This window comes from Perna viridis, chromosome 4 (genome assembly GCF_037379345.1).
Source record: "Perna viridis isolate PV_CMFRI_1.1 ecotype Kerala chromosome 4, ASM3737934v1, whole genome shotgun sequence".
In the NCBI taxonomy this organism is placed as follows: domain Eukaryota; kingdom Metazoa; phylum Mollusca; class Bivalvia; order Mytilida; family Mytilidae; genus Perna; species Perna viridis.
This window is the reverse complement of record NC_142448.1, coordinates 25,453,890-25,472,547: the sequence shown is the minus strand read 5'-3', so window position 1 is coordinate 25,472,547 and position 18,658 is coordinate 25,453,890. Positions and strand designations below refer to the sequence as shown.

The 18,658-nt window shown below is 32.7% G+C and overlaps 1 protein-coding gene across 5 annotated transcripts in view; it reads left to right on the top strand.

The window, feature by feature from the left end:
* LOC148619467 (protein NDNF-like) overlaps nucleotides 1–18,658 on the top strand; it is a 37,399-nt gene that overhangs the window by 5,664 nt on the left and 13,077 nt on the right. For 2 of the 5 annotated variants that reach the window (XM_088579364.1, XM_088579362.1), the window contains exon 2: nucleotides 18,598–18,647. The gene's annotated coding sequence lies outside the window, so the exon portion shown is untranslated. Of the gene's footprint in view, nucleotides 1–2,553; nucleotides 2,642–7,591; nucleotides 8,059–10,063; nucleotides 10,227–18,597; nucleotides 18,648–18,658 lie in introns of those variants that run through there. The other 3 variants (XM_088579363.1, XM_088579361.1, XM_088579360.1) reach the window with 3 other exon arrangements.

The window sequence follows — 18,658 nt, the reverse complement described above, 5'->3', positions numbered from 1 at the left end:
TTAAAAATCAAAGATATCATGTTGTTATTATATCTTATTTGAAAAATGTGCATTTAGAAAGGTATAGGACATGTAAAAGGAGCATTAATTGAACATTGGTCTAGAATTTAAGTGTTGGTTTACTGCTAATGGCTGTTAAGATACTTATTATACAACCTTTACTTATAATTCAATAACAAAAATCCAAAAAACCAACCTGCTCAAATAAGGAAAATAAACAAACCTTACGCACTCACATATTTCTTTTTAAAATTACGCAATTATTAGGTCGACAGTCAAAATTGATGTGTTGACTCTTTGCATAATTGAGGTTTCTTCAGAGGTGGGCGTGTCCTTGGATCAGCGCGAGTAAATACCCGGCTGTCTATATTACAGTAAGTGTTAGAAATTATGACTGCAGGGTGAAAATTAACCCGAATCTGCACCCCTCATCGTTCGTTTATCATGCAATTTTATGGGCGCTTCTATCTTACTTGGTTACATTGACAACTCAAGAAAAATGCAAATGCCCAACTCAGTGCATACAAAAAAATAACATCACGCTATGATCATAGAATTCAGTTCACATAAAAAGAAACATACAAGTACTCGCAGGTTCTATGTAATAGAATATAATGAGGATAAAGTAGTGACTTGTAATCATTACAATTTTGCGATTTGTTTTTCGGATTTTGCCCTCATGGTTACCCGTTGCTTTAATCAGTTATGAAAACTTTGACTGCAAAATTTATTTGTGTGATGCAAAGCATAAAATTGAAGAACCGGGATTTATTTATGGGATAGTGCTATATATGTGCAATTGTAGTCTCAGATCCTCTTCTGTTATTTGCACTAACCATTGACGGCAGTAAGCTTCAAATGCTTTCCATTCATACTCAATTTAGTTAAAGGAGAAATTAACTTCTGTGTAGAAGCTGAAGCTGTAGAACGAATATAGTTCTCTACTAATTAGAAACGTACTAGTAAAGCTACAGTAATTTAAGCTTAGACCACACCACCCAAAGCAGAGGTTTATTAGATGTACCCGGATACCCGCTCCGGGAGTCTCAACATCGTGTCAGAGGCTTGACTTGTTAATTGATACGTTAAAGTACATTTTTGTTATCCTTATTTTTGTCTTTAGAAGAAAAGATTTGAATCTGTACTACATATAAGTAATCAAATGGTATACCAAGGCCTGCAGTTTGTTGAAAGCTATCATTCTACGTTTTAGTATATTTGTGTATTATATAATATGAACTACTACAATTTAACTTGGACTATATACAATTTATCATGACTCGACAAATTGTTTATCCCTAATAAAAATATTAGACAGGAGTTATTTTAATCTTGATTTAAAGTGCCTATCAATTTAAAACAAACATTCCGATAGCTCTGATTATACCTCGGAATGATATAGGAAAAATGATATGTATGTGCTATGTATACAATTTAAAAATATAAAATGTAAAACATACATAATATTGCTTGATAATGGCTTACCCTGTGTCAGTCGAAGTATTTGTAGGGTCGCTAGCTGAAGTAGGAGTCTGTCAGTGATTTACATTCAGTGACGGATCAAAATGTTTGTCTTTTAGGGGACTCTTTTCGCTTTAATGTGCATATCACGTAAAAAATGAAACTGTGAAATCCTAAATATTGAAGTAACTTAAAAAGTTGGATGTTTTATAAGAGAAAGACGAAGGACCTACATGGACGTCTGCTATATCATAGGTTGTAAAAATAAAAGTCATTTAAAACATTGTTTATTGGAAGTTATAGATAAATACGTGATCCATGTCTGGAAAAGATAATACCATTTGATATTAGGATCAGGGTACTTGGGTCATATGTCTTAAAAGGACTGGGAAAAAGGGAAAAAGGGAGTCGAGTCAGAAATTATAAATATAAATAAAATATTGGTTGCGCCTTTAGTGTGTTTCCCTACTCCGTTCAGAAAATTGTGACTTATCTTGTGAGTATATGTAATTAATGCTTCATTGCATGTATACCCTCGTTTCTTTTTTTGTTTGAAGAAATCATGAAAAATAAAAATGATAAATAATGCGATACTTTTAAAAAGGACATATGACAGATGTGATGAGGAATGCTTTATATGGCGTTGTCAACCCAAGGCTTGTCAGCAGGTCACGGTGTATTGTCACAATGCCTTTCCCCTTTGCATTTTACACTTTTTTCACAAATTGCATAATGATAAAAGGGACATTTTTGGGATTCGTCATTCAAAGTTTTCCTTTTTCCAAAAAAATGACAAAAATGCCTGTTTACACATTTTGGTTGATTACCTTCTATCACATAATCCCCACGGCATGCTTGAAAACCTTTCATAAGACATTATCTCATCACAATATTCTAATTGACGACGCCTCTCTACGTTTGTTTTCCAACCTGCATTTTTATAGTTAAGTAAATAATTACTAAAAGATTAGCCTTTAGAAACATCGTGATGGTAGGTGTTTGAGAATGTGATTTTTAAATTTCGCGGTTGGGTTTCAAACCATATGCGACAACAAACAATGGCAATAGGATATAAATTACAAACTCTCACCCGCCTCCGAATTGATTGTGAAAATTCCTGGAAAATGCACGTGAAAATCAAGTCAGTCAATATTTGGATATTTTTTTCTTAAGATGACGGGTGAGTTTAGTTATTAAATTCCAGCTAAAGCATGTATTCAAGTTTCGCAAACGATTTTATGGAATTTCTTAGAATTACAATGCAACGAAGCCATTGCAACGGGACATAATTTATGTAATTCTCTTAGTTATAAGAAACGCTCTGGTATGTGAATAGTACATGGTAGTCAAAGAAAACATGCATCTCTTTTTTTCTTATAATTTGCTGTCAATTCCAACAATCTTTAGGTATGAAATAGCGATTTTTTTAAAAATTAAGTATATTGAATAGTATTCCTCTATCTTGCAACGTCTTTTTATTTGAAATTGGGATGAGCTATTTCGGTTTCAACTGATGGAAAGTATGTGTCTTCTACATTATCCGTGCTATAATCTATAACAGATTAATTTATACAAGTATCTGAGACGAATATTTTAACTTTTACCCGCGGTAGGGCTATCAGTGATGAGACCCGACTCTCCCCATGAAAATCAAATGTAAACGCAATCATATCTTGTTTAAATGACAATGTCAAAGTTTTCTATATCTATCTCTTAGCGATCACAGTGTGGTCGACGATTTATTGAACACTTAAATTTTTGTCAAATCTTATTGTTTATGACATTGCTATTATAAGAAATTGCGTCAAATGTCGATTATTTTTCGATAAAACTTTTAGAAAGTTAAACCTAGTAAATCTTCCGAAATTTCAAGAATGCACTTTTTAATCCTATGTGGGACGCCCGAACAAAACTTTCCCCTGGTAGATGTTTAAGACTGACTGGATATTAGTACCCCATAGAGAGGAATTATAAATAAATTGTACTAGGGAACAACAAGACGTCAAATTCGGATTGTTAGCAACTGAGGTTTTTACCGATATCTTTTTTTCTCTCGTCTCATAGTGTCATAAATCACCACAGTCGTGGTGCTTGGTCCTCTGGACTAATCCAAAAGCACACAAATGATTATACTAGTTTTGTACCGTTCAAGTAGTTTAACTTAGCGTACACGGAGAAACACCACATGACTGCATGAAGATGGGTCTTACCTGGCTTTATGGATGACCCCCTGGATGGATACTTTGTCTAGAAAATTACCAACAGCTCTAAGTGATTTGTTTGAAATTATATTGTAAACATACATTTATATTTGATAACTGCTATAAAACTCCTGTATATATGGTTCAGATTATTAGTAAATACTATTCTCTTATCATCTTCTAAAGAGACAAAGGACATAAATAATCTCTTGAAGCTGTCTCCTAACTTTATGTCTTTTCGAGTGTTATACGTTCAACAAAACACCTGATACTGTATAAGGAAATAATTCAAACTATCTCAAATATTCCCTGTAGGTATAATTTGGCGCTACATAGCTGTGTCATCTGCAGATAGTGATTGAAGTATCTATTTTTATTCTCTTGTATTGAGAACCTTGGAATATTTCTATAGAAAAGTGTCTGTCGAGGCACACACACACACACACACACACACACACACACACACACACACACACACATATATAAAATTCGGTCGCCAGAAGACGATCACAGAAGTGCATCATATGGACTGGTAACGTGTGGATTCTTCATCTTCCAAAAGTTAAAAATGACTTAGTACTCCTAAGTTTTTCGACGTTCAAATATGAGAAACATTTTTGCAAGTACTTTTCCTTATCATTATAAGTGGGCTTAAGGTTTTACATAGAAGGGCGAATCTCAAAATGTTGCGTAATTTAAAACGAGGCTAAAACTGCAGCCATGTTGCCTTATCTATTTATAGTTTGTTCTTGTTTTGTTGTTTGTTGTTTTTTTTTTGTTGATTATTTTGTTTTCTTTCATTTTTAAACTGTTAGAGCAGTTTTGTTAAAGTACATTTTAAATATTGTGAACATTGTTTGGCAGGTTTGAAATACAGTTTATGCTGTTAAAATATTAGGCTATTTGCAATTATCTTTTAGCAAGTGAACTGATTTCAATCTTAGTGATTCAAACTTGAGAACAAAAAAGTTCAGTTGCTTATTTCAAATGTTTGATGCATGTCACTAACTTAATGACTTGTGTGTTTTAATAGGAATGTTATGCATCTACTAAATACATAATGTCACCGAGTATGAACATGTGATCATGAAGAAGTCTCCTTATAATGCAATATTTCAATTAAAACATTAAAACAGTGTCGGGTTTACAAATGATTAAAAAGAAATGAAAAGAACTGCACATCCTTATCATCCAACACGGACACACCACAAAAGGCTAATGAAAATCGGTGCGGCAAACACAATAAAAACCCGCTCATTAAAAAAAATACAGTATAAGCAAGTTTCTATTTTCATTCAAAACTTGAAATTGTTGGAATGATGACAATGCACATGCTATCTACAGCTTTTGTGCCATCAGGTTGACTTTTGATTTTCTTGTGAAATTTCCCTATTACCGTTGATAACTATAAGCGACTGAACATTTTTTTTTTAATTTTCAATTGTTCATTGAAGATTTGTTTTGCCACTGCAAGGTATTAACCTTTCAAGAGGAAATGCCCATAGTTATAAAAGGAAAAGTTCAAAGAATTCACGCCATTCTGTTTAGGTAGAAAAGAAGATGAAAGACTCGATGATCAATGTCTTTATCGAAATCTTTGGGATGGCTTCTACTGACAGGATATGACAATCTTTTTAATGGAATTAAATTCGAAATAATGTTAATTGCATTAAATATACGGAAGTTGTGTAGGTTGCTTGCTTACTTCCGATTTATATTATTACTCTAATGTTTCTATTGATATGAATTGGAACCGTTCCTTTCATATTAACTCATTGTCTATACAAAATGAAGTTACGTTAGTTAATTCGTATTGATCAACCAACACCTATTCATTGGTTCTATTTGTTCTTTATATTTAGATGTAATCAAAACTCGATATTTAGTTTTATTCACACGATGCTTCTTAGTTTCATTCATGATGCGAAGGGTGTGTCTGTTAATGAATACGATTAGATTGACGTAATGTTCAGAAATAGTGGTCACGTTCACTGTTTTCTCGTGTGGGCCATGCTAGGGCCACTTAATTTAAATAATTCTTTATTAGACTGTAATTGATTCTATTAGTTTTAATCATAACAAATTTTTAGTTAAGTCATCACGCAGGGAAACGCAAGTCATCTGTAATATAACGGTATCATTCTCCACTGAAGTCAAAAACAATACGGTTAAGGTGTATTGGGGTATTTATCAACAGCACGTATTATATCTATCAAGGCATGTCCTGTTCAGATTCTACGTTTTCCATGAATTTTTTTCGTATCGGATGGATTTTCTCTAAGACCACTATCATCGTCATCGCCATCAGGTATAAACATTGATGTCATTTTAGAAATTGTTACCGTCATCATTGACATTCTTGTAGACATGTACCTTTTTGTATTAATAAACTCAGTTTGAGTTAAAGCCAACAAAAATGATTAAGCAAATACAATATTAAAGTTTTAAGACCAGGAAGTGGAAAGGATCGACAAATATTCAGGGGCGGATCCAGAAATTTTGGAAGGGGGGTTCCATGTTATCATTTTCTCATTTTGTATCATTTTATGTGCTCTAATTTTGCACGGCTTCAACAAAATTTTCCCTAAAAAGAAGGTTGGGTTGGGTTCAAATCCCTCAAATCTTCCCTGCATGGGACCCGCCACCGAATATCACCCAACCACCCCTGTTCATACATTACCTTTTCTAACAGCTTTTATATAGATTTTCCGTATATCTAATGTAAGTTTGTATTATTAGTACTGGAGTCTTAGTACTTCTAGAATATTGACGTTAACACACATTATAACTTAAAGTCTTTGATCTTTTTGGTGCCTTTGATGTTATATACAATTGAATAAGAGGACTGACTGTGATTCCGGGGTTTATCCTGATCGTCAGGAATTCTATTGTCCGTGGAATGACAGAAACTTACAAAAGTGGACAATTGATTCATATATAATAAGCCAAACAGATAACACATATCAAGTATATATATTAAATAATCTTTCTTTTGTCAACAAGTCTACACATTGATCACTATTAAGTCCGTCTCCTTTGGGAGTCTGTACGATAACTTTTCTAATTAGAAGGGTCATCTGGATACTACTAGGACAAATTAATAGAATTGTGTTAGTGGGTTGACCGCGGAGTCCGGTAAATAAACAGTAGTAAGAAATCATATCGAACTTTCTTAACCTTGGATTTGTTTATATTTACTTTTCATATTTCCCTTGATGTTTAGTTGTTCGTAATCATGTATTATGATCTTCAAATAGAAAGTCACGCCTAATTGTACCGAATACAGCTGCCCTTGATTGTTCATAGAGACTGTTAATTTACAGCACAACACAAACAACTTAGCTTTATATGAATAATTTCACATAATTTATTTGGGGGCCTTGTGCACTTTGGGTTTTGCCCATCATTGAAGACCGTGTGGGTGAATTGTTGAATTGCTTAGAATTTAGTGGATGACTATCTCATTAGCAACCATACCATATCAAACTGATACCCATCAAATCTGATTGAATTTAGGTTTATCTTGCTAAACGGAATAGTGAAAGTAAGTTCGGTCCTAGTTTTGTTTTTAAGAAATCAAGGTTAGTTTATAAACATTGTTGAACAGGATTACGACGTCTGTACCAATATTTTGGCGCATTCATTGCATGTATCTCCTTTCATACAAAACACAAGAATAGAATTGACTGACCCCCCTTTTTTAATCCTGGACGCGGATTTATAAGAATATTTTAAAAGTACATTAACGTTCAGTCGATCGTTTAACACAAATAGATACTCAATACCAAAATTACCAGAACAATATAGGGTACGTCATTGTTGACATCATGTATCGTACTTTTGGCTAGACTTATGGAGCAAATAAGGACAAAGTATTGTTACGTTAATTATCTGTAACGGACAAATCTTTAATAACAGATATTGAATAAAACGGGGGCAGAGTACCAATATATGGACTTCAGAGACCCCCTGTATTCACGATTAATACACAGTTATGGAAAATGATAATTTGATGGATTTAGACCAAGTTTCTGTAAGAACGAAGGGACTATGTCGTTTAAATGCAAACGTGGACATTTTCTATATATTTGTAGTCCTCACTAAGTTTCTAATTTTGATTATTTCATCATGAAACTTATTGAGCAATACTTATTTATATCATAGAGAGAAAAAAATCACAAAATGAGATAACATGTTAGTAAATAAAGTCTAAATATAGACCGGAATGTACCAATGATTTGGCATTGGAGAGTTTCATCGGAGAAAGGCCTCCCTCGAAGTCAGTAGGAAGCGTCAAATTATAGTGCTAATTGGTCTAATTAAATATGCCGTGGTTGGAGTCACCTGTTCAATTTAAATGGACGGTGAAGGATAATGTCGGGTTTACACTTTCAAAGTAAGTTAATGCGTTGTTTTCATCCTAAAAAAATCGTTATTTTAGTCTTCTATCGTTTAAAAAATGTTTCTTTTTAGGTGTTTTGGGACATTATTATACCTTTCAATTTTATAACTGGTCATGAAGCTACTTTAAATGTCGTTATCTATCACCATATCCTTTTATCGTTCAATTTACTTTCACTTAGTAAGTTGACATAAATAAAATTAATATTCAGATTGAGTATTTAATCTTATCTGATCTTTTACGCAAATTCGAGTACAAAAATGCGGTTACAGAACCTGCTTGTGTATAAAAATCTTGATCTCAACATGGATAGTTTATATGTACCTTTCTGTAAAAAAACTTTTGGGAACTTGCACATGTAATTATCATACCATGGTCACAGAGGCTGATCTTGGTGTAGATCCAGGGGTTGGACCCCCCTCATTATGATGAAAAATAGTAAAATGATATCCTTATAGACACAGAAGAGCAACACTACAGCTAACAACCTGAACCGTTTCAGGAATTTGTTTGGTGGTTTAAATTCCCACTTTCTGTACAGTTGGTGTTTTTTTCTTATGTGTGTAATCAAGCATTTGTCAAATGAAATAAATTGGTTTGTAAAAATTGGTTTTTTTTGCTGGTGGCTTTAGAGACGATGAATTCGTGTATTTTGGTTGCTCTATTGCTGTTGGATTTTTTTCTCCACGATGTTTCCTCAAATATGTCTGTTTTTTTTTACTACCACACATCATATAGATTAACGGCAATTTTGAAATCGAGACTGAAAAATATCGCAGCAAGCCCAAGAAGACGATATTTGATGTACTGTCGATATGTGCAAAACTGGCGTTGCAATGTTTATTGGCGACGTCAATGCAACGCTAATTTGACGTAATTTTGTCGATAGTTTTTGGTATCATAGCAGTAGATTATCAAGCAGTAAGAATATCAATTTCGGCGAAAAAAAAATAATATAAACATACACCGAGTTCTGATAATCACCAACTATAACTATAAACGGACATCTGAAATATTGTTCTCCAAAATTGTAAACTTCATATAGTCAGTAGAAAGGTTAAAAAAAAAAGAAGTTAATTATACTCATTTTTTAATTTAGTCAAAATGTATTGAAAATCAAAAGCGTAGTTGAACAGACATATTCTTACAACGGCATAACAAAAAATGGCATGCAGAATATTTAATCACATATGATATTGAATGACAATGGGAAACGTTATCCAAACTTTATTAAAATCTAGGTCTTTGCGTTCAAGCAATTAGCAAATTTTTCCACACATATACATCTAGGTGTAAAAGAAAACCCATAAAATGATATTGAATATCGCATAGTTTAACATATTACTAGGGAGTAGTATTTCATATAACGCGATACCGAACTCCTCTCGTCACTTGTATTAGTTGTACGGTCATATAGCGACACCCTTGTGATCGTATATCCACGCGCCATTTAAATAGGAATGTACCCTTGATAAATATGGTTTGGAATTTAGGAAATTTATCGATTATCAGCCATGTAAATACGCAGTGACACAAGGATATGCACCTTCAAGTAATAAATCTATTAAAAAGTCTAAGCTACCGGTTATGAAATATTTTACTACTAAAGCTTTGATATACAGCGTAATAGACCGTCAAATATAGTTGATTAATTAATATCCAGATAAGATAAAATAAAGATTAATACAGAGCTAGGTCATTAAAGTATAATTATGCTCCTGTGGAATTTTAAGAGCCAATTAAAATAATATTTAACAAGGAATGAGTTACCATTGTTCAGAATTGTGACTGTAGAACCATGATACAGACATCTGGATACTGAAATCTTTGTAGGAACGAATAAAATGAACTACATGTAAATTGTCTCTCCTTTCTCAGTTTCATAATAAGAAAAATGGGTTTGAATATAACATTACTGAAAAAAAAAAACAAACTTCTAAAAACCTAAACCGCTAGACGAAATATAATTTGATGGTGTCACGTGGCTGTATGTCCTAGATCACGCTTGCGCAAGACCAATCGGAGTATGGCACGGCAGGCATCATTTCTGCAGTGGGAAATCTTTTTTATGACAACAAATTGAAAATTATAATTTTAAAAATGTGTTCATTAGTGGATTTATTGAAAACTTCAAAAGCGGATAGCGCTGGATGAATTTTATAGTAAGTAATTGGTATATTAACATAATTTTTTACATAAATAAGAAATTAATAAAATTTAACTATTATACTATTAAATTAAGTATTGCAATAATTACCGAATCAGTACCTGTGATACATTTATTTTTATGATATAGCATGAACACTTTGCTATTGTCATAATACGAAGTTTCTCTTAACAACACGCTGGGTTACACGGTTTCCGCCGATGCAACAAAATTTTGTTATTTTAATGAAGAGTACCACTTGGAAAGAATTTAAGATTACTTTGGAATTTTAAAGATAATGGCAGATTACGAATGTACGTAGTTAGGCAAATAGAAGGGAGATCACAGCGGTATTGCAAACTGTCTGCCAAAATGATTTGTAGTTTACATAAAGTATAAACTTGCTTGATATTGTTTGTCTTGGATCAGAACCTAGATCACAAGCATCAGCTGACTTCTGGTAGTTATTATTCTATTTATTTGTAAGCAATCCAGTAAGAGACTGCAACAGCTGAAAGTATCAGCTGACCACTGCATAAACCACTGACAAAATAGTAACCCATGCAACCAAATAAAATTTTATTTATTACACATATTTTTGTATTGTGTAATACATTTATGTCTAATGTTAATCAGTCAATCATTTTAAATAGTAATTCTGAAGTCAATACTCACAGGTACCAATTCTAAAAGTAAAAGTATACATGATGATGGTTTTACTAAGAAAACTTAGGCATACTGAAGAAAACATTAGCAATGGTATTTTCCATTTACATTTCTACAAAACCCGTTCACAAAGGAAAAATACTGAATCTGAAATATGGAAAACATAGTTTAATACTAAATCGAAATGGTTAAATTTGAATTTATATCCCCTTTTATATCATTTTCAAGGGAAAACCACGAGCAACACGTTTGTTACAAAGCAATGTCTCCTTCAATACAGATTCAAGAATTGCTTCTAAAGACTACTAGTATTTAAAAAGATTTTTTTTTCTTTTTTTTTTAAATTTTATTATAATTTAAAATGTTAATTATAAATTATATCTCCTGTGATCTTCCGTTCTTATGCTTTCTTTCTATATCCATGTCTATCATTTTTAAATTCACTTAACTTCTATTGACCTACGTTCGTAACCAAAAATACCCTTTTCCCACATGTATATGTTGAGGAAAACAGTTTGATTAAAAGACGTTTATTTGACCCTTTCCATGAATTACTGAAATAAAACTGCGGTATTGAAAGATGCAACATCTCTTCACGCTGATCCTGAGTCTGCAGGTTTTGATAAGAGGTAACGTGCGGATTGGTAGGTCATGCTGAGCCTGAACAAAATTTCCTTTATTTTTCTTACTTATCTCATTTACAGACATTTAATTAAACAAAATAACGCTAAGGTTATCTGATTTTACTACCTGTTGCTTTAATTCTTTTTTTTTCAATGTGTATTACATGGTTAAGTGGGTATCTGTGCTCTTAATTCCAACTTTTACATATCGTTCGAGTATTAAATATCAAGTTATGACACAATCTATTAGTAATATTAGTAGATAATAATTTTCTGCTTTTCTGCTGGGCATTGAGACATTTTCAGATGTATGCATTTGAAGAAGCTCTCTATATTGTACTTCGGGTTGCTAGTATATTTTCAATGGGTGGTCGTTATGTAGATCACTAAATAGCGGATTAGTTTTTGAGGGTATTTCGGTTCATGTATAATGTACTCCTACCCCAGACGTTAGTTTAATTGCTTTACTATAATCTTAAAGTTATAGTTTCTGCAGAAGTCTGTTTTACACATGTGTAAAACAGATAATTACAACTATACCCGCCAACAACTTCGCGTTGGTTCATATTTACTGTATGTTTCCGGGTTATTGTTAACTAGTTCCGGGTCATTCCGCTTGTCATTTCAGTTGTTTCTGTGATTGGAAGTAATTGATTTAACAGTAATAAATTGATTCATTATGAAGATTTCCACATAAAAATAAAGAAACTAGTTTTATTTCATTATGGTGATGTCAATATGATAGAGTAAACGAGACTAGTAGTTGTCATACAGATTCATAAAAAAAGCTTAAATTCTTTTGGAAAAAAGTTTCTTTAAATTTTAAATATTTTACTTGATTTTAGTTTTGTATTACTAAGCATGCCGAGGAACTTAGATAATTTCGTATTAAAGTTTGCGTGACTTACATCATTAAAGATATTGTTGCTTTTTGTCCTTCCCTGTAGTCGCCATTGTAAAATGTTAAGGGATGTAAACGGTGATTAATTTATATAATACGAAGTCCTACTCGGAATGAGTCTTACAAATATTTTGTCTACCAGATATTGTTCACTAATTGGTATGACAATTTCGCTTTGATTCATATAACTGTGGTTTTCAAACCAGCATCCCTCAGTTAAATAAATAGTGTCATTATTCCTTCACTTAATGTTTGTGTGTAAATCTCAGTGTGTAAGGTAGGATCATATTTTGTAAATTCCTTACTTTTCAATTTTTAGTTTGTAAAGTCTGTATGTGTACATGGATTTGTAAATGGTTAAGAAAAACAGGTGTATTTTTGTTCACAATGATAAAATAGTGTAAGAAGTTTTAAAAAAAAGATGTACATTATTCATTGAATGCAAAATTGTTTTTAGATGTGATAGGAATTAGGAACATTTTTTTCTTTCATGAAAAATGATAGTCACTATTTTACACATTAATATGCACTCGTGGGGGTGGGGATGGGATTAAGAAAGCATTATGTATGAAATGTTGTTTAGAATCCTGTTTCATGTAATAAATAAAGTGCCCCACAGACTGTGTGCTACCAGTGTCTTCTAGTTTCAATGATGATAACGAAACAGCAGTTTGGGTTGTTATCATCACCTTAAACAATATGATGTAGATAATTGTTGCCTTGTTTTACTTTTCACTTAGTTTCCATTCTTAATGAAATTATTGCAGACTAAGCATAAAGCTATTATAAAACACTGCAGGTGCAAAAAAAAGATAAAAATATTAATACATTGATAGGTATTAAAACGCAAAAAAAGTTATAAAAATCATCCATTGTTGAATATATGCGCAAGACGCCGCATTAATAAAACGGTTTATTTTATTTGTTTAGTCCAAATGTCATATGAACGCATGTTCCCGAAAAGAGATACGAGCTTTCAAGTCATACAAAGTGACAGCGTTCTGATTTATTTTTACAAACATATAAATCTCTTTGGTACGGTTATGCATACCCAGAAAATTTTCATACAGCAAGTAAGACGAGGCCAGGATAAATTACACATGCGAACTTTCCATGAATCAAGTCGAAATTTTCGTATGTTTCACATGAAATTTAGGATTTTCTGTGAAGCTATGTCTTTTTTTTTGCCCGGTAATCCTATAAGCACATGTCGCTCGTATATTTAAATGAAACATATGTTGTACAATATGTATACTTCGGTAAATAACTATAATCCTCGAATCACGAAAAATCCTGCATGTATGTAATGCTATTATCTGTAGGAGAAATCATGGACATTTTTTAAAAACCTTTTCGGTCTGAAAAAATAACTGATGAAATTCGAAAAATGGAAAATAAAATTCATTTTTTTCTCTAAAATCGTATCTGTGGAGTACAAAGACTTGTTCGAATGTAGTTTGCATAGCCTAGCCTTTGCTATTTTCTAAAACGCTTAGTAATATTGCCCGGAATTATGTTTCTGTATCAAATGCTATGTTCTGGATTTAACGTTCACTTTAAATGATGCAATTTCCTAACTCAGACATAAAACTTGACTTTAGTTTGCGTTTAATTCGAATAAACATGGCTTGGTAAAAGAATCCACTATCAAAGCGAATATCTACTTTTTTGTAGAACAATAACAACTGAAAAATCCTTGAGTTTCTACCAAAGCAGAGAAAATCCAAGGCGATATTAGGTGGTAATTATCGTTGTGGGGTGTATTTCTTCAACGTTTTGATAGCCCAGGTCATTTATTACCGACAGTGCTTGCTTGATTATTCTCACAAATGTAGAGTAATATTCGCAGTTATTACTGCCCATTTGATACCGTTCATTAACTTGTCACATACAGAACGCAGTTCGACTTTAAGTAATTGAATTTAATCCTTTTATTTTATGGGTTTTTTAACCGTAAAAATTCCCATAAATTATTTGTTTTGACATCAATTTAAGAAAGATATATTAAATATTTCGATACATTTGTTAACCGATACGCCCTTGTTAAAGAAATGAATAATGAGCACAGCCAAAGTAGCATATCATTACATTGTAATTGTTTTAGTCTAGAAAGTTACCGAAATGATGAATTTTTTAACCGCGACAGGTTCTTATTGCAATTTTGAATAATTTACATACTTTCAAGGATTCAGACAATAACGATCTTGCCGTGATAAAGCATAATAGAGATGCGGTATGTGTGATGGAGACATGTAGTACTTCACCGATTCAGTGTGCCTGTACTTGACCAATTTGACTTCTTTGTGTTTTATCATTGGCCTGTACCGGAAACTGACTTGAAAGATTTGTGATACTTTAGAAAAATCTTTTGATAACCAACAAAAGGTAAAAACAACTACATTTAATGACTCTGCTTGAAAAGTGCAGTGTCGTGCATAGCGGATTTATATACGTTTAAACTGCCGTAGCTTGACTTCGATATTTTTCTTTTTTGAACTAAAATTTGAAATTATAAATTCAAGTATCTGGAAACAATCAATAGAATGGAATGGTTTTGGCAAGAGTCTTTCATTTTGATATTAAAATTTGTCTTCGGTATATACAGCTTTTGAACTTTAACTAAAAAGAATGGCATCGGCATCGTCAAAAAGAGAGAGACACCAAAGAAACAGACACCTAGAGCAACGAAAACAAACTCCGGCATTCGTAAAACTCGTAAATCAGATATTTACATTTAACTTACTGCTCACCGGTTAGAAACTCAATATTCGTAGCGACTCTGGCTACTTTCTCGCTAAACTTACTACTTTCATTTTCACGGAGAATGTTAATGCTGAAATAATATTAACATTGTATATCCAGTTGATCTGAAAGTATTCACTTTCTACAGGAATCACACCTCAACAACATTGCTTCATGTATACGCATATATAAACCAATTGTATTGATTTACTGCCACTAGATGTTAAGGTTACATATTTGGGTCAGACGATACATGTAAGATCTAGGGGTGGATGGTTACTATAATACTATATTTTGGCAGGTAAAACTTGTAAAAGGTCCAATAAAAATAAATAACGATAGATAGAGGTGATTTTGAAGGTCAAAGGGGCAACGAGGTTCAAAAGACTTTGACAATTTTCACACATTTTACCATGTCGCCTGTCGACGTATAGTGTATATAAACATAATACTAGTATACACCAACAAGACGTGATCTTCCAGATATTTTATCTAAACTTGCTTCCAAATGGACGGCTGGTTTGCACTCAGGACAGTTCAAGACATTTTTATGACGAATTTATGAATAGTGATGTAACTTTTGTGGATGACGCACTTGGGTTTATGTAAATGGTTTACTTTTAAAACAATTTATCTATTAACGTTAAGCTGACCAAACGACGACTGTTCACTAATTGTTTGTATTCAATTTGGCAAACTTTCATCTTCAATACTGTTTTACGAACTACGATCAGATGGTAGACTTCTGGTTTCTCGTATTGCACCTGAGCAAAATATTTACTTTGTTTTTTGTCTAATTTGTTACATATGACGTTTAACTTGAAATGATTGTACGGGTGTACTGAAGTACAGTTCACGATGCGTCGTGTTGATGCACTTGTATGTTTTATGTTCTATAAGTTTTAGTATTCCACTTTTTTCTGTTTATTCATAGTTTATAAACAATTAGAATACTTCACACTTTCTGTCTTTTTTGTCTGGGGTTAATGTATACACAATTAGATTATGGTCGTCTGCCGATTCCATTTTATTAGACGTTCTCATCGTAAAACGTATGCTGCTTGTTTAGAAAGCCCTCAAACCCGATGGCGTCTAGCGACTACAATGCCGTTTAGACCAACCTGGACATATTCCAAGAAATTTAATGTTGTTTACACTTTAATCCAAGCAGACACATCAACTTTTTATTACTTCTTGCTTCAAAATCTCTCTCAATTTACTAATTATTAATACCCGATATTTATTTGACTAATTTGCACAACCTTGGTTTGATATAATTATCCGAGAATTATGTTTTATGTATTCAACCCAGTTTTATTGAGTCGACCTTCGACGTTAATATCACATTCAACAACGTAGTACTTACAAATAATACATGGCCTTTTTCCGACGCAGTTGGTATAGTTTCGCTTTTTATCCTTTGACCTTAAGGACGCGCGTTTATGGAAATTCAAGTCACCTGATCGAAATTCTGTTTCCCGATTGGCCAAATACTGATAACTTAGTGGCGTTCGAAAAAACTGTATCGAAACCATGTGCTAATTTTCTTGAATGATATGTAGAAAGAAGTAAAAAGAACAAAATTTTACTGCATCAGCAGTCTTTTTTTAAAGATAGTACTTATTAATATTACCTTTGTTATCACTCCGAGAACTTATGATATCGGCCATATGGACGATATTAATCGAGGACTATACAATGATTTTATAACGTTTGCAAAATCGGTCTGATTTCAATAAAATGTGTAATATTATAATTCATGAAATTATGATGAAGGGAGGGTCAGCCATCAGAAAATTCGATGGGATGGCCTTCTTGAAATTGCTTAAAAATATGATTTTCCAAAGTGCACGAACAGCACAACAGGGACGGCTCCAAAAATTTTGAAAATGAGATACAAAGGCTACTTTCTTTAACCAAATTTTGCAAGAAATTAACAAAATTTGAAAAAAGGGTTCCAACTTCCTAAAACATCCCCTCTATCCACCACTGTGCATACATGCACTGGTATTGTTTGTTTAAAAATGTAAATAGGAAGAAAGTTGAGCTTATTCAGCTATTCTTATTCTGTATAAAGCGGATAAGCCATGTCTGCATGATTATCTTATTACATAATTGTCTATATGAATGAAAATTCATATTCATAATCATCATTACAAGTACTTTGTTCGAGTAAGATTACTGTTCGTTACATCACCAATCTACCAGGAAAAGAAACCCCTTTTAAGACTGAAATACTCCATCACCGAATAATGCCAATTGGATTTCCAAATCGGTGCACCTTGTCCATGCGTTCAACTTTAGTAGAGTCTGAGTTGCTCATTTACTTTTGTTACTCTGTAGTATTATTTTAGTTACTTTATGTTCTTTGTTGTGTGGGTGTGTGTGTCTGTTTTTCGTGTCGGTCTTTGTCTCTTGATTACATTCTTTTGATTTCTGCTATAGAGTCTTGGTTCCATTGATAACTCTTCCAAAAATATGCAACTTTTGAATTTCACTACAAGACATGAAAATTTGATCAAGGAAGTAAAGGTGATTAAACAAAGAACTTAAAAGTGTACACACTGAGGGTTGGGGTTCGGGTGTCGCGGATCGGAATTTGCGGCCACATTAACAGGAATATGAGGTTAAACATGCAAGTTCTTAAAAACTATAATCTGAAGCCTGAACCCTGTTACTGTCATCCTACTAAATCGATTTGGTTCCTAGAAAATTGAATGAATAATGATGAAAATATGTGAGCAAATTCTATGTTAACTACATTATTGTAATTAATTAATTACATACAAGATAATGAAAGATATAAATCTTAATTTTTATTAGGACCATATATAGTTATTTAGCTGTCATTTGTAAATTCATCGATATTTCTGTCAAATTACTAATAAAAGTTTGATGAAAGTAAAATGATTACAAATGTCAACATGCTAATGAGATTTTGAAATGTTTCAACACACAGGTGTACAAATTATCAAAATCAGGTGAATTTTTTTGTCAAAGCGTTAAAAATGGATAATTAGACTGTGTGTGAAAAAAGGTTAGGGCTATACAAAAATAACTTGATATAACAGAAATAAAACTGGAAACATACCCAGTAAGAAGTTAAACGTTGTAATCAGGATATAATTATGATATTATCAAGTAGATTTAACAGAGGAATTATCACCGAAAGTGCTGTTTAAAGGTACTGATTACAGAGCAATCTACAATTTTCATTGTATCGATTAAAGCGTCCCCAAAGATTCATTGGCTAAATGTTACCTGCTACAACAGTAGATTCTCATTAGATCAATATAGATCATTTTCGGGATACACGATTTACTGTTTGGCCGATCTGCTGATGCTCTCCAAGCACAGTCTTGAAAATGAAATATTTCGATACAGATGTTTTTATAACAGTTGTGATATGGGATGTAATAGCGATAGCATTAGTATTGTTTTTAATTTCTTTTTAGATGCTCAGTCATGTGACGGCCGCGATGTACGAAGCGCAGCTTCTTTGAAGGTAGGACAAAA